Raw genomic sequence first — 24,352 nt, 5'->3', positions numbered from 1 at the left:
TTGGTAAGGATTCAATGGCACTAGACGTGCTAAGATCGAGCTGAAAATTGGCAGAGATACTAAATGCGTAGTGAGGATGCGACCCGCGATGATTAAAATTCGCAAGCTATAAAGATGTGGTTGCTATGGCAAAGAGATTGATTTTTTAAAAATATTTCAGCATTCAGAAATAGATACGTTGCAAGGGGAACAACTCAGTAGTTTCAATGATTTCATTTACAAGTAACGACTAAACATAAATATCAAGATTACTTATCTGTTGCGAAATAATATGTGCGTGTGCATGCGTGTGTGCGTGTGTGTGTGTGTGTGTGTGTGTGTGTGTGTGTGTGTGTGTGCGTGCATACGAGCGCGAGAGTTATCTGTTAATTCAATCGAACATAAAGAAATCAAAAAAGTAGTTAAAAAAGCAATTAATAATTTTAAAAATAATTTCACCAAACCTGATAGTATGAAAGGTAGCAAAGCATGATAAAAGATAAAAGGAGTAGAAATTAATATTATTTTTAGCATATAAGGGATCCACTGAGTGGTCTCTCCTCTTGTCTATCTACCTATATAAAAGAGGAAAAACTTGCACACTATGGCTTTGGTAAAGATTCAATGGCACTAGACGTGTTAGGATCGAGCTGAAAATTTACACATCTATAGAAGGCGTGGTATAGTTACGGCCAGAGTAGGTTTCAAGTCTCTATCTCGATAACAAAGGCCTGAAACACTGCATTTTCTGTGAGTGAGTAGATGTCACTATTGCCTTGAGTTGTGTTCACGCAACATGCTGGATTCTACGCGTGACTGTGCGCGTGTTTTCGCGAATGCAACGGAAAAGTGGGGTGAAAACACGTTCAATTTTTAAGTTTTTCGAAAAACAAAATATGAGCATACACGTAGAAAAATTTCCTGAATCCCTTGGAGCAAGTTTGAATTCTCTAGCTTGAAAAATGCAAATACTGGCAGTTTTGAGTGTGCCTTTTTAAGGAGTTCTCAGTTGAAAATGGTGTCAAAAAATAGCTCAAAATGAGAGCATTATTTTGCAGACCGAATCGATTCAAAAATCAAACGGGAAGTACTCTTAATATCAATGAAAATATTCGTGAAAATGATCTCGCTAAGTTGTGTAAGCATTCACGTATCAATTTTTGCGAGGTGAATTGTCTGCGTATGGCAGGTTTGGTAGCCTTCAACTAACACTATCTCCTCCGAGACCCTGCGGCGCAAGTTCACCAAAATTGAGGGTATGATAGAAGAAGGCTTGCTCTTCCTTCCGTAGAAGAAAAAATTCAAATCGGACCATGTTAACATCAAACAGTATTTACATCAAAAAGGTGCTTTTTTCTATGAAAATCCCTATTTTTTACGATTTTTTTACTACTGTGTCGCCACTTTTCGGTGTATTTCAACCACAAAAATGTTCACTGAAAGAGAATAACAAGCTACATAATGCAAAATGTTTACTTTTCAAAAATTCCAATTCTAAAGGGTCGAAAAGAAAACAAACCCGAGCAACGCCGGGCGATACTGCTAGTATATTTATATATTTTATATGATGTTTATTTATTTATATATTATTATATTATATTTTTAAACGTCGGACTTTATATCTGTTCTGTAGATATAAATAAATATATGAATATATGTATGTGTTTGATCTTTCTGTGGATTTTGTAATGTTCCTTTAGTTGCTGCTCACGTTGCCTCACCTCAGATTAACAAGCTATATATATATATAATATATATATATATATATAATATATATATATATATATATATATATATATATATATAATATATATAATAATATTAGGGAGTAAATCTAAACTTACAGGGAAAAATTAAATTTAGGATTAAATCTAATTTTACTTTTTATCTTATATTAAACTTTCTAATACTTTTTGATAGTTATATATATTTAATTAAAATAAAATAAAAAAATAAAATAAAAAATAAAAAATAAAAATAAATATATATATATATATATATATATATATATTATATATATATATATATATATAAATTTATAAATATAAATTAATAATTTTAAATTTTTAACTTTAAATTTAAATAATTTGAATTTTGAATTTTATATTTTTGTATATTATATTAATTGATTTTATTTCTATGTTTTGGTTTATGTTTTTCACTGTTTGATTTGCCTAATAATGGTTTTATCTCTAATTTAATTTCTATATATATATATATATATATATATATATATATATATAATATATATATATTTATTTATTTATTTTATAGAAGGAGCTTCTACAGGACTAGAACTGTTTCATTCAAATGAAATCATCAGGAAGCTCTTGATGATTTCATTTGAATGAAACAGTTCTAGTCCTGTAGAAGCTCCTTCTATAAAATAAATGAATTTACTCTGCTATGTATTGAGTACCTTATTTACTGTGCTTAACCCCGACTCAACCCGGGACCTACATATATATATATATATATATATATATATATATATATACACGGCGGACTTTTTTCAGTTTCCATCTACCAAATAAACTCATAAGGCTTCGGCTATAGTAGAAGATACTGACCCAAGGTGCCGTGCAGTAGGACTGAACCCGGAACTATATGGTTAAGAAGCAAATTTCTTACCACACATCCACGTCTGTGCCTGTGTGTTAAAAACAAAACTGAAATTTTGTGAGTATCAATAAAAATACAATTTCAGTTATTTGAAATGTAGAAAAGATTATTTTTAATTAAAGAAAATTATAATTGGTCAAACACTCTCTTTGTTCTCCTCGCTCTCTATCATACCTACAGTTTATTGCAACACGCTTTTGAATCAAACTGAATATTTATTTCTGTGTTTTTTCTCCTCGTTTCCTAACTGAATATTTCTTTCTTTAGGCTGGAGGGAAATCCTGTCGAGGAATATTGATGCCCTAAACTAGTGTTTCTTAGCCACCCCCACCCCCAACTATTTTTGTAACACCTCTTTTTATGTAGTTACACCTAGCGCCCACTTTAAGTGGCGAGTGAGGTATCACAACTATACTAAGTTAACATGATGATAATTTATAACTTTTACTAGAAAGGAAAAAAAATGGATTGTAAAAGCTTTTAACAGTGAAATGATTAAAAAAATTAATAAAAACAAAAGCTGTAAATTTACTTTATAAATCGTAAGTTAATGGCTTCCCTGTGCCTGATGAGATGGCAAGCTAGCAGAATCGTTAGCACTCCATGCAACATGCTTAGCGGCATTTCGTCCATCTTTACGATGTGTGTTAAAATTCCTCTGAAATCGACTTTCTTTTTTCATCTCTTTCCTCGATCCATTCGGGGTCGATGAAATAAGTACCAGTTGAACACTGGAGGCGATTACATAGACTTGCACCTTCCCCTAAAATTTCAGGCCTTGTGCCTATAGCACGAAAGATTATGTTACCTCACTGACCCCTAAAGCCTGACGTCTCCTTCAACATGCCCAGCGACCCCATGGGGGTGGTACCACCTACGATGAGAACCTCTGCCCCAAACTGAAAATGACATACACATACACATAGACACACACACACATACATACATACATACATACATACATACATACATACATACTCACAGGCATAGTCGTACGTACATACATACATACTCACAGACATAGACGCACATACATACATACATACATACATACATACATACATACATACATACATACATACATACATACATACATACATAGTAGTTGTCTACTCCTTATGCAAAGTTTAACCACCTCCTGTACCTACACCACAGCACCATCATGGCATCTCATGTGGCTTTTTAAACCAGACAAGGTTCTGAAAAGACACCCACATAGACTGCAGCTCCGATTTGGACCATCACGAGCTGCAGATAAGTTCTACTCTTTGTGGATCGTAAAATGACTCTTGAAGCCTCCGTTGGATTTGCAAACCTTGCATACACTGCATTCAAAATTGTGCACAGACATATAGGCAGAATAATTGGTTGGATGAGATTTGAGGCCAGCAAAAGACAGGCATGGTCTGTCACGGAATGTGCACACAAAAAGGTCATTGTCATTCACCTTCTTGATCGTTACATTCTTCCTTAGATCTCTTTTGAGTCTTACTTGCGTTATCCTGGCCTCTTCAAATGATTTCACTCCACTCCACACCTTTGTTCGCCATCCAACTCGATCCAAAGCAAGGGTTTCTATATCTTCTGGAACCATTCCAAGTGACTTCATAGTAGTCCTTATGCCGTCCTTAAACCTTTTGTTTTTAGGTTTACGCCAATAGCGTTTCCCCTCTGCAAGCTCACCATAAACAGCTGTTTCAGCGTGCGTTCATCTGCCATTCGAACAATAGGGCCACACCATCTCAATTGGTTCCTCAAAATCATTGCTTTAACTGAGGTGATGCCTGCAGATGCAAGGATATCTGTGTTTGGAGTAAAAGAATTCCATTTAATGTTTAAAATGCGATGAAGGCATTTTTTAGTGGAATTCTTCTAACAATTTAAAATGCCGTTCATAGCAAATCCAAGTTTTACAGGAATACAACAGGGATGGTAAGACAAATGATTTGTAAAGAACCAGCTTTGTATTCTTATTTATATGTCGCTGGCACAAAACACGTGACTCCAAGCCAACAATCTCAAGTGACTTTCTCTTAACAAAAATTTTAGTGGGGTTACAAACAGCACCACACTCATGCTGATGCATTACAACTGGGTTTTTTTTTTCGAGTTGATAGTCAAGCCAAAATCATCACAAGCCGAGTCAAATGCAGATACAAGAGATTGCAAACCTGTTTCATAATGACTGACAAGATCGCAATCGTCAGCGTGCAAAAAGTTCCCTAATGAGTGAAGTAAAAACTTTCGTTTTGAATTTCAGTCTGGTCAGATTAAAAACATTTCCTGTTGTTCGATATTCTATATAAATCCCTCCTCAAAGTTTTGAAAAGCGTGTGACAACACAACAGCAAAATATATAGCAAAGAGGGTGGGTGCATCAAGGTCTCCTTGCTTTTCTCCATTTTCCACAGCAAAAGATTCAGAGAGCCTACCACCAAAATTAACTCTGGCTTTCATATCTTGATGCAAAGCCCTGATCATATTTACAAATTTTTCTGGGCAACCTATTTTCCTGAGAATTAGTCACAGAGCATTTCGATTAACAGTATCGAATACTTTGCTCAAATCAACAAAGCAATGGTATAGAGCAAGATTCTGTTCAATGCACTTTTCTTGTAATTCTCTGACAGTAAAGATACAGTTAGCTGTGCCCCTGGAGGAACGAAAACCACACTGAGTCTCAAATACTATTTTTGGAACTATGAAGGTATTTAAACGTTCTAACAAAATGCGGGCAAGTACCTTTCCAACCACAGACAAAAGCGAAATCGCACGAAAATTACCACACAGATCATTTGGCCCCGATTTATACGAGTAGACTAAAATGGCATCAATTCAGTCTTGAAGCACTTTCTCAGTTCTCCAACAGTGACAAATTAATATATTTAAGATTTCAAGCATTTTATCACCCCCCATACTTCAAGACTTCTGCACAGATTCCATCAGACCCTGGAGACTTATTGTTATTCAACTTATTCACAGCTAAATATATGTCATTTAGAGTTGGTTTAAATGCCATCTCTTCTATAACTGGAAGGTGTTCAATTTTTTCTATCGTCGTCATGTCAGCGGGTGACGGTCTATTCAAAAGTGCAGAAAAATGTTCTACCCAGCGCTTATGAATAGAAGCGGAGTCAGTCAGAAGAAAACGTTCATTTGCTGTTCTCACTGGAGCTATTGAAGGATATTTTGGGCCATATGCCTTATTATCATAAGAGTACAAACCCTTGGCATCATTTCTATCAGCTGCTTCTTGTGCTCCTTTTGCTCTATCATTCCACCAATCCTGTTTAATTTTCCTTAGAGCAGTCTGCTCTTTCCTTTTCAGCTTTCTGTAAGTTTCGTTTGAGTTGGGGTTCAAGGACTGAGAAAGAAGTGTATTGCCTAAGCTTTGTTTTTCTAAAGGTAGATCATGAATTTCTGCTGCTCTATCTGAAAATCAGTCACTGGACGTATGTGATTTAAATCCCACTGATGAACTTGCAGCCTGAAATACTTTTGTTTTGAAATCTTTCCACAGATTGTTTGGGTCAAGGTTGATACTTTCTATAGCATCGTGGAATCTTTGCAGGTTGCTTGATAATTTAAATTTTGCAACATTTAACATTTTGGGGTACCTTAGGACCAGACTGTCGATTTTTAGATATTATCGAAAAATCTATTTTTCCACGCACTAGATGATGGTCAGTTCAGCTCTCTGCCCCTCTCATGGACCGAACGCTAGAAATGTCTTTCATATCACGTTTTCTGATAAGAATATAATCTATGAGATGGCAGTGCATAGATCTTGGGTGCATCCAGGTGATTTTATATATTTTTTCTGCTTAAACAGAGTGTTGGTGGCAACCAGATTATCCTCAGTACAAACGTCAATACAGTTACTCCATTTTTATTGCATTTTCCAATCTTATGTCGACCTAAAACAGGCCATGAAACATAGTCCTTTCCAAATCTTGTATTGAAATATCCCAATATGACCAGCTTGTCTGAAATTGGTACTTTCGTCGATGAGCTTGCTAGATCATCATAAAACTGTCCTACAGTTTCATCAGAATGGGACATTGTTGGTGCATAAATACTGACAACGGTAAGAAACCTAACTTTTGTCAGTTTAATACGGCATGACATGATCCGCTCAGATATATCACTTGGAAGTTCTGCAATGGAGGATTCTAATATATTCTTGAGAGTAAACCCAACACCAGATTCTCTACGCTGACCCTTAGGTAGACCTCTCCAGAAGATAGTATATCCTTTAGAAGGTTCGTTTACTTGACCAGAAAGACGAGATTCAAGAGAGCGCATTTATATCAAGGGAATATTTCCTAAGCTCGCATGCAATAAGTGCAGTACACCTTTCTGGCCTCTTGTTGAAATTATCATCAAGAAGTGTGCGCACTTTCCAACAACTGAAATTCAAAGGATGTTTATGTTTCCTTTTTCTTGAAGATTGTTTGACCACAGTGGCAAGATGACGACCGGTCCAGCCTGTGATACATTGGGACATCTGCCGAGCCAGACCTGTACCCCGGACGTTCCAAAGCCTTTTTTGCCATATACTGAATCTGTTTGAGACATTTTGGAGTAAGTTTCAAGTACATTTTTAGGTTACTACCAACCAACCAATTCAATGATTTTTATCAAGATTTGGAGTACAGGAAATACCTGTGCAGATGAACAATTTTCAGTGAGTGTAGCTTGCACTGCACTACCCCCACCTATTGGCCCAAGAAGACTTTTGCCGGTGTGACATGGAAATTGACAAAAGCAGAAACTTCCAAGGCATCAGGTTTTATTTCGGAGATTTCTTTCTCCTTAGTAGATTACCAACCAATGTTAAAGAGCTTCTATCTGCCAATGAGCAAGCCTGTTTTGTCTCGGTAGTTGCTGTTGCGAAAGAGATAGTATGAAAGACGAGAGTGAAAGGAATTGCAACAGGCATGTTCATCTCCAGTCTCGAGCTAATCGACTTTTTCGTTTTCCACGTGAAACGGAAAATAAGGCTGGAGAAGAAATGCCTGTCGCAAAGTGTGTTTCGTAAAAGATGGAAGTCTGTAGCAATTATGTTGCGAGTGAAAGAACCTGTCTAAACGAGAACCAAAAAAAGACAAAGCAACGTCTTCAGTGTGAGTATGTGGCTTGTGGGATCGACCGCACCCTCCGCTTCATTTTTTGTAAATCACTCAGTCTCATTTAATTGTATATATTTTAATTGTTTGTTTATTCATACGTTTCGTCTCATTCAATCCCTTGACCCCCAATGTTTGTTTCCTCGTATCGTCCCCTCTTTTTCTCAACCTCATGGTTAATAAAGAAATTGACTGTTCAGGAGTTCATCCGCCCTTTGACAGGTCTTATTTTTCATCCCGCAGGGTGTCCAACAACACCCTCCTCACCAAATAAGCCTGGTGGGGTTGCCAGTTTAGTCGCCGACGACCCGACCATGCGACAGGTTTTACTGGATTACATGTTACCAGTAGCACTCAAGAGCGACCTGACATACATACATACATACATACATACATACATACATACATACATACATACATACATACATACATACATTACCTAAGTAATTCAATCAGTAGTGGGAATTGGTAGAGCTGCCGATTACTTTATGTAGGTAAATAAAGCAGCTGTTCAGATGGGTATTTTATTACAGAACTACATTAAAGAATGTGTTACGTATATCTATCACAGCAACCGGCAGCTTTACATAATACCAATCTCCACCATTGATTAAATTACTTAGGTAATGTATGTATGTCATTATTCCGTTTATTTCGAAATTTCTTGCCAATTGAGAAAGAGCCGGTTTTTTAACTAGATCCAAGGCTCCATTGGAATTTCAACACTGGAATTTTTGTATGTATGTATGTATGTATGTATGTATGTATGTATGTATGTATGTATGTATGTATGTGTGTGTGTGTGTGTGTGTACGTACGTACGTATGTATGTATGTATGTATGCATGCATGCATGTATGTATGTATGTACGTGTGTGTGTGTGTGTGTGTATGCATGCATGCATTCATGCATGTATGTATGTATGTATGTATGTATGTATGTATGTATGTATGTATGTATGTATGTATGTATGTATGTATGTATGTATGTATGTGCCGATTTATACGTTTTATGTATGTATTCACCATGCATATAGTTACATATCTAGACATGCTCATATATATTTAAATGATAAACTTCTGGAGATTTTTACAGATTTTTACAGTTCCAGTGATGGATTGGATTTGTAGTCTTCGAATTAGCTTTTTCCTTTCTGGTTTTGAGAAGTCTAATTTCTCAAGACTGGTATTTAGGCAGTGTGTTACATATCATAGGACCCCAATAATTACAGGTATAAACCTGAACTTATAATCTGTATAGACTAACTGCAGATTTCTCCATAGTTCAGCATAGGTGTTCTCTTTTTCACTGATCTGTTTTATGTTAACACCTGCTGAGCAGCTAATTTCCACAACTGTGCACAGTTTCTCTTCTCTATCCCAAATCATTATATCAGGTCTGTTGTGCTTACATTTTACTGAGGTCTTCACTGGTACATTCCACCAATATTCCTTTTTATTATGAGTGGCTATGGTTTCTACCATATTGTGGGTTCTTAGTTCTTTGTCCTCGGGATTATCCTTCTGACGGATTTCATTATAGAGTGTCCTAGATACATCATGTCGCATCGGTAGATAATATCATAATGAGATTTTCGGACAACTGCTTATGATGTGGATGATATCTTCCGTGTGAACGCCACAAAGTCTTCATCGGTTGTCACATTTTATGCTTTTTCTGTATCTGTATCCCTTTTGTGTATCAGATACTTGGTTGATATTTCCTGTTCCGGTATTGCAAACATATACCCTTCAAAGTTCGAGATAGTAATCCGGTTATTGGTCCATGATAGACTGTTTTGATTATCAATGTTACTATCTTCTCGGAGCTTTCTACTAACATGTGGACTTTGAATGCTGGGTCAGAAAAATTGACACCAGCACATTACCTGAGTGGGTAAGTCATCGTAATCTTTTCAAAGATTATAATATAAACATTTTTGAAAAAGATGATTCACTGTGTTAAAAAGTTGAATTAACAGGTTAAATGAGTCGCTTGAAAGTGGTGCCGAACGGCTTCATTTCACTTGTCATTTTTCATCTATTATTTTATTCATCCTTCATATTCGTTTTTTTTTTTTTGTCCCCACCTTGTGCTGCCCCTCTATGTTGGCACTCTCGCATTTATGGATTACGTTCGAAAGGTTAGTCAAGTGTATTGAGTTCTACTTGTTAGTAGTAGTTGTTGTTGCCTTACGATACTTGTTTTTGCTGCCCACGGCAGTTTTGTTGACGCTGCCCCCCCCCTGCTCGAAGTGGGTAGCACTGTGATTTAAAAAAAATAATGATGACTTATGAAAACCTTAGCTTCTCAGAGTTTACGTCTTCCGAGGAGGAATTACTAAAGGCTATCGGTTCTATGGACAAACAACTCTTTTACTCTTTATTCTTTTACTTGTTTCAGTAATTTGACTGCAGCAATGCTGGAGCACCGCCTTTAGAGTCGAGAAAATTGACCTCAGGACTTATTTTTGTAAGACTAGTACTTATTCCATCGGTCTCTTTTGCCGAACCGCTAAGTTATGGGGACGTAAACACACCAGCATCGGCTGTCAAGCGATGTTGGGGGACAAACACAGACACACAAAATACACACAGAAATATATATACATATACATATATACGACGGGTTTCTTTCAGTTTCCGTCAACCAAATCCACTCACAAGGCTTTGGTCGGCTCGAAGCTATAGTAGAAGACACTTGCCCAAAGTGCCATGCAGTGGGACTGAACCCGGAACCTTGCGGTTGGTAAGCAAGCTACTTACCACACAGCCACTCCTGCAGAAAAGAAAATGGATTTTGCGGCAGTGGCCAAAAGCCAGTACAAGAAGGTAGAGTTATCAGAACTCGGAAAATATATGTACTAGCGCCGAGGAAGAGGAGGTGAGCAATGAAAAGAACGAATGGGAAATAGCAGGGGAAAAAAAGAAAAAGGAAAAAGAAAGCACATTCTGTAAATGTTGACCCCCATCCCACACCCATCCGACTCCCACCCAAACCCACTCCGTCCCACCCTTCCCTGCAGACACCAACCCTCTCCCATCTGACACTGAAAGATAAGCACAACACACACAGAAGCCCCCAAACTTCCCCACCCCCGCCATGTGAAGAAAAAATGTCATCTTATACAATGGACCTAACGATAAACTGCAATAGGAGATAGGCTCCTGGGACAGAATAATACTGGTGAACACTATAGGATGTACTGGGACACCCTGGCACTACAATTGCGTGGTGGTGGACCCAAAGTATATTTCGAAATTAAAGGATTATAAGGAAGACTTTGAGTGCTGGATCAAGAAAACTGACACCAGCACGATACCAGAGTGGGTAAGTCATTATAAGTTTTTGAATAACTTTACCATAGACATTTTTCGACATGATGAAAATTAACTGTTTTAAATATTGTTTTTAAAAAAAGCTGTAACTAACAGGATAAATGAAGACGCTTGGAGGTTGGGCCGAGTGGCTTCATTTCATTTGTCATTATTTCATTTATCTATTTTATTCCTTTCTATCTGTTTTTTTTGTTCCCACCTTGTGTCATCCCTCTATGTTGGCCTCTTATGGGTAATAGAGAAATAAAACTGTATTGATTTGTATTTAGTCCCCTCAAGACATGCTTCTCGGGTAAGGGTAGATGAGATCCTTCTTGAAGTAGATGTTGCCTGGCTATTAGCCAGGCAACATCTATTTGCTTGGGGGACAACAATCTGTTGTCCTCCAAGCAAAAAGAGTGCCGACAAGAAATTGGCAGGGACAGGGGCTGGAAATGGTGGTCCAGACCACTCCAGAAGATTTAGAAAGGATGGTGGAGCCATCACGGTTGGTGGGGACATCAAATTGAGCCATGGTGGAGGACAGGACGCCCAGCTGCTTTAAATGTGGGAAAAAAGGCCACATTAAGGCAGAATGCCCTTCACCCAGCGCAAAGGCACCAAAAGGAGAAATCGCACCTCCGGCGAAGTCGTCTCATATATCTAGTATATATACATACACAAAAGGAAAGGCACCAAAGAAGAAAAAAAGGCGCACTATCTACTTCCGAAAGACAATATGCGGATGTAGTGCGTGGTTCAACAAACGACTGGCTTCACCCAGGGCAGCAGCTGAACAACAATCAGTTTTGAGCATGGCACAAAAGGTTGTCCAGCAGCTGAACTGGCTAGACACACACAAACTTGGAACTACACCAACCACCAGACAAGGCCGCCACCGACAACAGATACAGAATGGCCACCAGTAACACCAACACAGACGTCACAAAAATATTTCTACTAAATATCGGAGGGCTGTAGCACGACAACTGTAAAACAAAAATTTCGTCCCTGCGAGACCTTGCTGCATGCAATCAAACTCTATGCATAGCACTTGTGGAAACGCACCTTAGACATGATACAGGGGAAGCAGAAATACACATACCACAATATGTTGCCATACGCCCAGATCGAGAAGGGAGCCATGGTGGAGTTGCTGTGTAATTCCGAGAGGACCTCACACCTCAGGCCCTGCTGTCATATGAGTGCGTGACACTCAAATGGTACACATAAGACAACTTAATATTGATGTACTACATATCACCCACTGGATGCTCCAAATCATACAGGTAAGTTTGAAGACTGCCTAACGAAAATAGGAGTTCTCACCAAACTGGAACAACACATCAGTGTATTCCTTTTGGGAGATTTAAACTTCCCCAATGTGGGATGGCCTGCGGGCCAGATGCTCCTTCCAGGAATGACACACCACCAGCAAGCACAGGCGGAGTCCCTGCTCCACCTTACCAATGCTTCTTTCATGGACCAATTTCTGCTGCAACCAATCAAGGCAAACAATGTACTGGATTTCTGCTACACAATCAGTATCAACGTTATCCATAAAGTTCAAGTGACACCGACGCTGGTCTCGGATCACAACATAATAGAACTGTCTACGTATAGAACAAATGCCTCTGGAGACGTGTAGCCTATACGAAGCACCCAAAATCACTCCAAACTAAAATTTTCATAAAGCAAATTGGAAGTTGATTGAGAAAGAGGTCCTCAAACAGGATTGGTCTTAAGGTCTCTCCACACAAGACATTGGCATGAAACACAAATGTTTCATGTCCATAATGCAAGCCATATATTACAAATCTGTCCCAGTGCTCAGGGCCAACATACACAAAAACAAGATCTCTAGGGAGAGGAAGATTATTATGAGACGACGGACAAAGATTGCGAACCGCCTGAGCAAACACCCCAAAAGTGGAGAGAAGTGTCGTCTGGAGAGAGCGCTGTTGGAGATTGAGAAAAATCTGCATCAATCTCATATAAAAATAAGAGAGCAGATAAGGAAGCTTGGGTTAAAGAAATGTCAAGTCGAACCCTAAAGCTTTCTTTAACTTTGTCAAAGAAACAGCCTCAGTACGCCACAAGATAGGACCTCTCTTCCAAAAAAGATGGTTCCTTTACAGGAAGCCTAACTAGGATCAGTGAAATACAGAACGAACAGTTCCAAAGTGTACTCACTACACTTCTGGAACACAGGGTTAGGATAAACAAACCAGTAGAATTCTTTGTCATTTTACTTGTAACCAAAGAGGCAAAAGTTGATTGCATTAACATTGAAGATGTAACACTGGCCATAGATGAGGTTAACACAGACTCAGCTACTGGCCCTGATGGATTCCCAGTGGTCTTTCTCAAATCGTATAAACGAGCCTTTGCAAACCACTGCAGTTTCTTTTTCAGAGCTTTCTTGCAAGCGGTAAGCTCGCAGACAAACTAAAGGAAGGGATAATAAGGGAGGAAGCAGAGCAGAAGCTAAAAATTAGAGGCCTATCTCTCTGACCTCATACATCAACAAAGTCATGGAATGAATAGTCTGCAAGAAACTAATCGCGTTCCTTCAAGAAAAGGCTTTGCTGACTGACACTCAGCATGGATTTCGACCAGGTAGAAGCTTCATACCACAGCTCTTGCAACACTAAGACAGGCTGTTAAAACAGCTGCTAAACGATACAAGTGTGGATGTGATCTATCTCGACTTTGCAAAAAGCCTTTGATAAAGACGGCCACTGAGTGATCTCGGTATAGTCGGAAAACTTGGAGAGTGGCTGCACGGCTTTCCAAAAGATAGATGTCAGGCAGTGGTTGCCAACGGAACCACCTCCAAGGAAACACAAATAGCAAGTGGTGTTCCACAGGGCACTGTCTTAGGGCCATTGCTATTCATAGTAACCCTCTCAGACATATCCTCAGCTGTTCAGATAGCCACCGTTGCTAATTATGCAGATGACACAAAAGTCTCTCAGACAATACAAGCCCTGCGCTACCAACCCACAAAGCTGAACGACATGCTGACAGGATACACTGTCCCGGGAGGAAGCGTAATCCCTGAATCAAACTCAGTGCGTGACCTGGGCATTAACGTGAGCAATGATGCATATTTCCAAGTGCATATTACCGATTTTGTAATAAACTGCACACACACACACACACACACACACACACACACACACACACATACACATGCACGCATGCGCACGTGACATGTCTCTGTATAGTTTCCCCTTTCAACCTATCAAATTCACTCACAAGGCATTGGTGATTCCTAAACTACTGCAATAGAAAACATTTGAATAGGGTACCGCACGGTGACACTTAATCCGAGTTTGGCACATGCCCTGAAATTTTGGGAAAGAGGATAAGTCTGTAGAGCGACCGTACGTAAAGGAGATGATGACCAATATCTCCTTTTAAACGCCGCACGGTCGCCGACAAAAGAAACCAAAATACATAGAATAAAAGAATACCAGTGCCAAGAAAGAATAAGGAGGAAAACACAACCGTATTATGTATAAGAGAAAAGACTTTATTTACAGATGTGTTCGTGAGGAGCAGAGTGTTTGTCTATGAATGCAACAAGTGTGTGTCTGTGTGGGCGATATAAGTACAAACAAGGTGTATTCGTGACTGCGACATAATTGTGTGTCTGTGTGTTCGTGAGTGCGTTATAATTGTGTACATAATAAGACAGACCGTCAAACATACAATGTGTGTGTACAAAATAAGGTGTATGTGTGTGAGATAATACAGAGCATAGAAATGAGTGTTCAGACTAATGGAGTTAATTACCAGTTCGTAAGATACACAATAGTTAGTTCTGTAACAGAGAGGTTGAGGCAAAGTGGAGAGCCGGTTACTACGCGTGTAGAAGTTGTAGTTTCTATCCTATGCCGGATCACTTGGTACAAAAGATCTCGCAGGTAGACTGGAGCTGTTAATCTTGGTCAGTATTCACAAACAGCGTGAAGTTAAACCTGGAACGATGTTGATGTGTACATATTGTTGAAGTCGACGAGGGTGATGGCGACGGCGGAGAAAGGTCCTGAAATGCTGCGGTGGTGTTGGCGCTGGAACTGGCTGTCTGGTTTGTGGTCAGCAGTTAGCCCTAAGAAGGACTAGAACCAAAGACACAAATGGTTTGTCGTGACTACCTTATAAAGACATTAGTGGGCTCCAGAGAAGAACCTAGAAGACTGTATCACGGGACCTTATGTGAAGGTTGTGAATGGTTGGTTTACACATTGGCGCGAAATAAAGCAAGAGATAAAACTGCACCAAAACCAACCAATCAGGGCAGCGGACACAACTGGTCCTAAGCAGCCGAAGGATGACTGCTATCTGCTACGACGTTATTTGTATTGTATATCTCAGAGAGAGAGAGGGAGAGAGAGAGAGAAAGAGAGAGAGAGAGAAAGAGAGAGAGAAAGAGAGAGAGAGAGAAAGAGAGAGAGAGAATGTGTTTCGTTACAAGTCGATTGCATCGACCCCTGTACTGGACTTGCACTTAATTTATCAACCTTGAAAGGATGAAATGCAAAGTAAACCTCGACAGAATTAGAACTCAGAACGTAGAGACAGACGAAATCCCGCTAAGCATTTTGCTCGGTATTTTCACGTTTCTGCCAACTCGCAGCCTTTGGTTTAAAATTTTGGCACAAGGTCAGCAATCTCTAGGGAGGAGGTATATTGATTGCGTTAGCACCATTGTCAAACTGGTACTTGTTTAAAATAGTGCTTATTTTATCGACCCCGAAATGATGGAAGGCAAATTCAACCTCAGCGGAAATTGGACTCATAACGTAAAGCGCCGGAAGAAGTACCAGAAAGCATTTTGCCCGACGCTTTGACGATTCTTATATATATATACTAGCAGCATAGCCCGGCGTTGCTCGGGTATGTAAGAGCCCCTAGTAGGCAACGACTAATCCCAATGTAGTCCTTTCCCTCCAGGGAACGAAGGTGCATGTGGAGGTTGCAATGTCTTCTCTTCACTCGAATACTTCTGTATATACGATGTTCCTAGCTGTCCCTTTGGGCGAAAACATGAAAACATCATTGCGCCTCCCAACGCGTGAACAGCCCACGTAGAGTTGACCGTGGGCGAAGCACTGTTCGCCCAAATGTAACCCAGCGACTTGTAGCGTTTGGCCTTGGGATTTATTGATGAACATTGCGAAGCAGAGTTTAACAGGAAACTGAAAACGCCTGAAGTGGATTGGTAGGTCAGCGCCCGACGGTTGAAGGTGCATCCGTGGAATGAAGACGTCCTCTCCCTTCCCACAACCGGTAAGTATTGTGGCCGTTATTAAATGTGGTGCCAAATGTTTCACAACCAAACGTGTGCCGTTGCACTGTTTAGGTGGAACCAAATTCCTGATGAGCATAATGGGCGCACCGACTTTTAACTTCAGGATGTGTGGCGGCAGGCCTGGCGGTTCAAGTGAATTCAGGAATTCAACAGGATAATCGGTAAGCTCGGCGGGGTCTGCTGTCCTATCTATAGATTTGTAGACGTGGACATCACCAGGAATAGCTTCAAGTAGCTGGATATTGATGGAGTTGACGGTTGTATTTTTGGGTGCGAGAATAGCTCTGCCTGCCAGCCATTTTAGGTCGCGTAAATTGTTTTGTAGGTCGTGGAAGACAGCGTCCCGGAGGCTAGCAGGGGTGTCAACAATGGTGCAAAGTGAGTCCAATTGAACGCAGCCATCCGCATCAGCCAGCATCCTATTTTCACCGAGCGATAAGAGGTTCCTGGAGAATGCAGCGGATCCGCTGTCACCAATCAACTGCGCGCGCATGTTAGTTTGGAGGTGCAAGGGCCGCACATGTGCCCAAAGAGCTAACGACTTAAGGCACGCGCGCACGGCATCGGCACGGGTTCCTTTTGGAATAACAGGTAGAGCCTGCCTGAAGTCTCCTGAAAGAAGTAAAGTTAATCCTCCCATGGGGGCCGTAGAGTCTCTGATGTCTTGCAGGGACCTGTCCAGTGCCTCAAGGGCGCCTTTGTGTGCCATAGTACACTCGTCCCATACAATGAGTTTGCATCTGCGCAGAATGTCGGCCTGTTCTGAGTTCTTGGCGATGTTGCAGATAGGTGACTCGGACTTTGCCAGATCGAGCGGGAGTCTGAAGGCAGAGTGGGCGGTTCTGCCACCCGGAAGCAACGTGGCCGCGATACCAGAGGAAGCTACAGCCAGGGCAATGTCCGTGTTGCGTCTGACCTCCGCCAGAATTAGTTTAGTGACGAAGGTTTTGCCAGTGCCGCCGGGTGCATCAAGGAAGAAAATCCCCCCACGTTGCTGTAAAAATTTAAGGTAAAACGTTTGGGGTGGTAGTTATAAAGAAAGTGTAAACCAAAAAGTATTCGAATTTGCGGCTGCAGCAGCTATTAGCAGAAGTGGCGGTGTTGGGGGTGAAGTCTCGAATGTAATTTCTTCCTGGTAGGAATTGGTTGGATGGAATTATCGATAGCTAAAAAGGTCGAGTTGCGTCCCCTAGACAGTCTGGCTTGTGTTTAATACACAAATCGGTTTGCTATGTGTGCCACATATGATTTAATTAACCGATTTTTTCCAATAATGTATCCTATTGGAATAAAAAGGGCTATATAACTCCTGGGAGCAGACATGATGCTCGCTGTGAATTAAAAAAAAAAATTCCTGCCAATTTGTGAAAGATATTGTCGAAAATATGTCATCTTGAATTTGAACGCGATTTCCCAAAATGGCATGATTTTATCGATTGTTTCTGATGGTAAGGTATTGCATGGAAAACTAACGTCAGAATTGAGTTTCTTAGGGTAACATTAAGCTTCTCCATGAGTTTTGTGAAAATCGATTGCAAGTTGCGAAAACTACCATAGATAATGTGTTGCATATAAAAAGCTTAGATTCTCGACCCCCATGCCGAGTTTATCGATTTTGTAGGTTGCAATGTCTTCTCTTCACTCGAATACTTCTGTGTATATGATGTTCCTAGCTGTCCCTTTGGGCGAAAACATGAAAACATCATTGCGCCTCCCAACGCGTGAACAGCCCACGTAGAGTTGACCGTGGGCGAAGCACTGTTCGCCCAACTGTAACCCAGCGACTTGTAGCGTTTGGCCTTGGGATTTATTGATGAACATTGCGAAGCAGAGTTTAACAGGAAACTGAGAACGCCTGAAGTAGATTGGTAGGTCAGAGTTGCGTCCCCTAGACAGTCTGTGGTTTGTGTTTCTGATTCTCGACCCCATGTCGAATTTATCAATTTTTTTTCAGAACTGGGGGAACTTTTCAAAATTTTCGCTGCGTTAGTTGTGAATTATGACATTGGGCTATGTGTGTGTCAAGTTTCATCAGAATCGGTTGAAAGCCGTGGTCAGAGTGAGGATACAACCAAACAGACACACAGAAACACACACAGACAAACTGCCGTTTATATAGAGAGTGATAAAGACAACCTTTCCAGCGTCATAAAACACTGCAAAGTGAAAAGATTCGCTGATAACTCTAAGCTCCAAAAAATTATCAATGAAGAAGACCGAACTGAACTCCAGTCTGACCAACATGCTATGATTCAATGGGCAGACAAAAACAAAATGCAACTAAACGAGTGAGAATTCGAGCTGATGCATTTTGGAAAAAAGACTAAAACAGCCATAATCTCTTCGTTCAGGGGATCCGCTCACAGCATGTAATGATATCAGAGACCTAGAAGTAATTGCTGACAACAATCTCAGCTGGAGCGCCCACATCAACAATATGGTCGATATAACTCGTAAGATGAGCTCCTGGATCCTAAGAACCTTCCGGTCCATAGAACAAGGTGTCATCATTCCTCTTTTCTCGTGCTATGTACGGCCACACCTTGAATATGGCTGTCCCTTGCGGTCTCTCCATAGCAAACAAAACATTTCAAAAATTGAATCACCTCAGAAGGCATTGAAACTCTATTCTCCCCAGCACCACCTATAAGCCGCCTATACCTGGATACAACTCACTCAACAAGAGGATCATGATACCACAAAACTTTACTTAGAAAGGATTTAGCTAATCGTATCATGTGGTGTTAGACAAGTTAGACTTTGGTCGACACATATCTAAGTTATCTAAGTTATGTATTACATATATATGTGTATATATGTACTGTGTGTGTATGTGTGTGTCTGTGTGTGTGTATGTGTGTGTATGTGTGTGTGTGTGTGTATGTGTGTGTATGTGTGTGTCAATGACTCTATTGACTTAAACAAGTGTAAGAAAAAAGAGGTCTGGTTATATGTGCATTGTAATTTTTCTATTGATATCCATGTAGATAACAAACACGTACAAACGTGTTTGTATATTTCACTTTTTACTTGTTTCAGCGCCTTCAATTCGAGCAAATCTGTTTATTACCCACAAGGGGCTAAACGCAGAAGGGACAAATAAAGGACAGACAAAGGGATTAAGTCGATTATATCGACCCCCAGTGCGTAACTGGTACTTAATTTATCGACCCCGAAAGGATGAAAGGCAAAGTCGACCTCGGCGGAATTTGAACTCAGAACGTAGCGGCAGACGCAATACGGCTACGCATTTCGTCCGGCGTGCTAATGTTTCTGCCAGCTCGCCGCCCTCCAATTCGAGCAAATCGACCGTAGGACACTGTTTCTATTGTTTTAAAGATTAGTACTTATTCTATCAGGTCTCATATGCCGAACTGTTATAGGAACGTAAACCCATAAGACATCACTTGTCAAGTGGTGGTGGGGGATAAATGCACACACACACACACGTACATATATACGACAAGCTTCTTTCTGTTTCTGTGTACCAAATCCACTCAGTATCCTTTGGTCGACCCGAAGCTATAGTAAAAGACACTTGCCCTTAACCCGGAAGCATTTGGTTGGGAAGCACACAGTCGTACCTGCACCTACTTGTAAAAATTTGGTACTACTAAAGAAGAGTGGTCCCTGTGCGCGCACTCACGTATTCGCGCATCCGCGCTAGCTAGTCGCGACTAGTCGATCCTTACTTTGTGTTTATGTGTTTTATTTACTTTGTTTAAAAAAATTATTTACATTGTGCTTTTTTGTTATATTTACTTTGTTTTTAAAAAATTATTTACTTTGTGTAAAAAAATTATTTATTTTGTGTTTTATTTACTTTGCTAGGTAGTCGTTGTAGGATCGACTAGTCACGACTAGCTAGCGCGGATGCGCGAGTACGTGAGTGCGCGCACCGGGACCACTTCTTCTTAAGTAGTACCTAAAAATTTTCATATAATTATATATTGAATAACATGAAAAATGATACACACACATTCTTTTATTAACTATTATCACGCACATATACTTTTTCTTCCCTATATAATTGCAACTTCCTAAAAGTAAATACAATTTGTCGTGAATCTTGCAAAATATCCATCGAGTGTCACTGACAGAATGGTCACGGTTTAGAACGTCGTAGATAATCGGGATGCTGGGTCAGCGGTTGGAGCAACAACACTATGATAGGTCAGAAGTCCACCATCAGGTCTGACCACAAATTAAAAGACCACAGCATCAACAACAACAACAACAACAACAACAAGTATCAGCCGCCGCAGAAGCAACATTAACAACGACTCCGACAACAACAGCAACAAAAGCAACAAAAGAATATACTTAATTTCGCAATAATCTAATGTTTCTGTTTTGGAACGACCGAACCAATGAGGAAATGTTAGTTTCGCTTACCGATTCGCTCTCGAGTTTTCTTTTTCTGTTTTTCTTTCTATTTCGATTCCGAATCTGGGTGTGAAATACAAGATGAACATTGACATAGGGGAAAAAAATATTTGATACATATGTGTGTATGTATGTGCATTTATTATGTGTGTTTGTACGTGTATATATATATATATATATATACACACACACATATATATATATATATATATATATATATATATAATAATACATACACACACACATATATTATACATGTATATATATATATACATATGTATATATATGTATATATATTGTATGTGTGTGTATATATATATATATTGTGTATGTGAATATATATGTGTATGAGTGTATATGTAGGTATGTATACGTGCATGTAAGTATATGTGTACGTGTGCGTGTATAAGTATGGATGGATGCACGTCTGAATTGTTGTGTAGATATGATTATATATGCTCATATATGATATATAAAATATATATAATATATATGATATATATTATATATATATATATATATATATATTATATATATATATATATATATATATATATATATATATATATATAATGTATATATATATATATAAGCGTATATTTGTGCGCGCACACGCGGGTGTGTGTGTTTTAAACAAGAAATTTTAGAAATGTATAAAATAGTTTTTGTTTTTACCTGTTATATCTATTTCTCTTATTGGTGCAAAACATAATCCACAGTTAAAAAAGAACGATAGTAATAACAATCGAAACCGGCTGATGGGATGCTGTAGTCATGTCAAACATCCTTCTGCGTTAACGATGTAAGTATTATCCAAAAGTGTTGTTAAAAGAGTCGGCTTAATCCCTTTTACACATTGTCAGATGATGTCTCGTGTAAAGAAGGCGCGGGTTTGCTTCGTAGACATGCCGTTGAATAAGTGACATTTAATTCTTCTATTTTCAAGGGAAAACTTATAGCTTTTTTACTCGTAGCTTATTTTTGGATATTGTTTTATATTCCCTATATTTTTCCCCGTGTTTGTTCTAGTCATTTATTTTATTTCCTGTATGGCCTGATGTATGTGTGTGTGCCTTTGTGTGCATATGGGTGTGTGTGAATGTGCGTATGTATGTGTGTCTGTGTGTGTGCGTGCGCGAGCGCGCGTGGGTGTATGTGCTATGTGTGAGTGCTAGTGTGTACTCCTGTGCGTCTATGTGTCTATCTATATATTTCTCTTTGCGATCAGAAAAATATGGAAGCAGTATGTTAAACTTTGCAGTCCTGTCTACTTGGTCGCTATACATTACCGAAGCATCACTTTAAATTAGCAGTAAGTAATTTGGATTATTATCATTATCATTATTATTATTATTATTATTATTATTATTATTAAATTAATATTATTATCATTATTATTTTCGCTTTTATTTTTGAAGCGTAGTGCTTTTGGTTATTTTTTCACTCTCTCATTCTTACTAACTTTTCATTTTGTTTTATCACTATCAGCTGCAGCTACTGAAATTCACAAACTGCTACTAGCCGTCCGATGCTGACTTATATTTCCTTCCTTTGCTTTCTCTTTCTGTTAACATCCATCATTTATCCTTCATTATATCTTCTCTCTTTCTCCTTCTCTCTCTCTCTCTCTCTCACTCTCTCTCTCTCTCTTTCTCTCTCTATCTTCCCACCTCTCTCCCTCTTCTCTTTCTCATTCCTCTAACCCACACTCAGTTTCTTGCTCCCTCCTTTTCTCGTACACTTATTCATTTTAGTGTAGACAGACTCTCGCAGACACACCTTGTTTTGCGTTGCTAGAACAGACGAGAGATGGTTAAAAACACGATACGTTAAACTATAGGACAGGAAGCAAGAATATTTTCAGAATTCACAACAATACTCTGGGGAGAGAGTCTACTAATGTAGAGGAGTTAGTTTCACGTATGAGCTGAAAGCATCAGCTGCCGGTGATTATCTATGTAATTAGTTAACAAAAACTTCCTCGGGTTCTCATAGCTTTCAACTTTTACTTGTTTCAGCCATGAGATTGTGACCTTGCCAGGCACCGGCTTGGGGGTTTTAGTCGTATAAATCGCCTCTAATACTTCTTTTTAAAGTCTGGTACTTACTCTATCGTTTTTGTTTTCTTTTGTTTTTTTTTGCCGAAAAACAAAGTTACCCGAACGTAAACAAAGCAACATCGGTTGTGAAGGCGATAGTAGGGGGGGGGTAAGCTTAAACACAAAGACACACACACATACATGCACGCACACACACACATATACATACATATACACTCTGGTGCAGGCGTAGCTGTGTCTATTGGCACAGGCGCGTCTGTGTAGTAAAAAAATGTTCTTCCAGGCAGCACACGGTTCTGGTTTCAATTCCATCGCGCGGAGCTTTGGGCAAAAGTGTTCTACTTTAACCCCGAGTCGACTAAAACCTTGTGAGTGGATTTGGTAGGAGGAAACTGAAATAAGCCGACTGTACACACACACACACACAGACACACACACACACACACATACACACACACAAACACACACACACACACATGTATATATACATATATACATACGCATATATATGTATCTATGTGAGTGTTATTGTGGTTATGCTGGACAACTGGCATTGGTTCATTTACGTCCCTGTAACTTAGTAGTTCGTCAAATAAGCGAACGATAGACTATGTACCCGGCTTAGAAAAATAAGTACTGGGGCTATGCATCACATAGGAAAGTAATTTATGAGAATATAAAACACTAGCAGTATCGCCCGGCGTTGCTCGGGTTTGTAAGGGAAATAACTATATAAGCATGTTTAGAGAGTTACTTCCCTTATAGATGCCAATTCGGGCTTTCTTAGCCATTTCTGTTTTGGTGTCTTCAAGCCATGAAGTGGTTGTTCTAAAAGAACGCTGGTCTCCTTGACAACGTTTTACGACGTTGATTTCCTTACACTCCCTTCCCCACAGCTTCACGAGGGAGGGAAGAAGGGGGAGAAGCAAACAGGTGCAGGTGTGACCATGGACGCCAACTCCGCCGCCATCGACACACGAAAAATTATGCATTAAAATGGAATAAAAAATTATGTTAAATTATTTTTAAAATCGTAGACTCATCGTAGACGCGCGCTAATACTCAGACGGGCTCGATATGAATCACGACTATAAGATACCCGAATTTGGTTAAACTGCACCGCAAAATGTGGGAGTAGTTAGGAATCTAAATCGAAGGGGACAGACACTCACACAACTACAGTTTTATATATATAGATATGTTGCAATGCATAAAATATGAACATCGATGGCAACTTTGAGGTGACTTAAATGTTGTTGCTCCTGTGATGGGCTTCCAGTGCGTATACACCAAGTACCGCTGCTTTCTGTGCGAATGGGACAGTCGTGCAAGAAGTTCCCACTTTATCAGGAGTGACTGTCCACTTCGTCAATCACTGGAGCTTGGAAGGCGGTGAGCTAACAGAATCGTTAGCACGCCGGGAGAAATGCTTAGCGGTATTTCGTCTGCCGTTACGTTGTGAGTTCAAATTCCGCCGAGGTCGACTTTGCCTTTCATCCTTTCGGGGTCGATAAATTAAGTACCAGTTACGCACTGGGG

The 24,352-nt window shown here is 39.6% G+C and overlaps 1 protein-coding gene and 1 long non-coding RNA gene across 3 annotated transcripts in view; one reads left to right on the top strand and one right to left on the bottom strand.

Moving 5' to 3' along the window:
* LOC118765139 overlaps positions 1-21,905 on the bottom strand; it is a 61,959-nt gene extending 40,054 nt beyond the window's left edge. The window contains exons 1-2 of the long non-coding RNA XR_005000994.1: positions 21,429-21,905; positions 20,763-20,816 (exon numbers count right to left, since the gene is read on the bottom strand). This is a non-coding gene — a long non-coding RNA (uncharacterized LOC118765139). The remainder of the gene's footprint in view (positions 1-20,762; positions 20,817-21,428) is intronic.
* A 61-nt stretch (positions 21,906-21,966) lies between these two features.
* LOC115216680 (N-acetyllactosaminide beta-1,6-N-acetylglucosaminyl-transferase-like) overlaps positions 21,967-24,352 on the top strand; it is an 82,317-nt gene continuing 79,931 nt past the window's right edge. Inside the window, exon 1 of one of the 2 annotated variants that reach the window (XM_029786188.2) lies at positions 21,967-22,065. The gene's annotated coding sequence lies outside the window, so the exon portion shown is untranslated. The remainder of the gene's footprint in view (positions 22,066-24,352) is intronic. The other variant, XM_036506703.1, reaches the window with a different exon arrangement.

This window comes from Octopus sinensis, linkage group LG10, assembly GCF_006345805.1.
Source record: "Octopus sinensis linkage group LG10, ASM634580v1, whole genome shotgun sequence".
NCBI classification, from domain to species: domain Eukaryota; kingdom Metazoa; phylum Mollusca; class Cephalopoda; order Octopoda; family Octopodidae; genus Octopus; species Octopus sinensis.
Note: the sequence above shows the minus strand (reverse complement) of the source record. Positions and strands in the feature narration are given on the sequence as shown.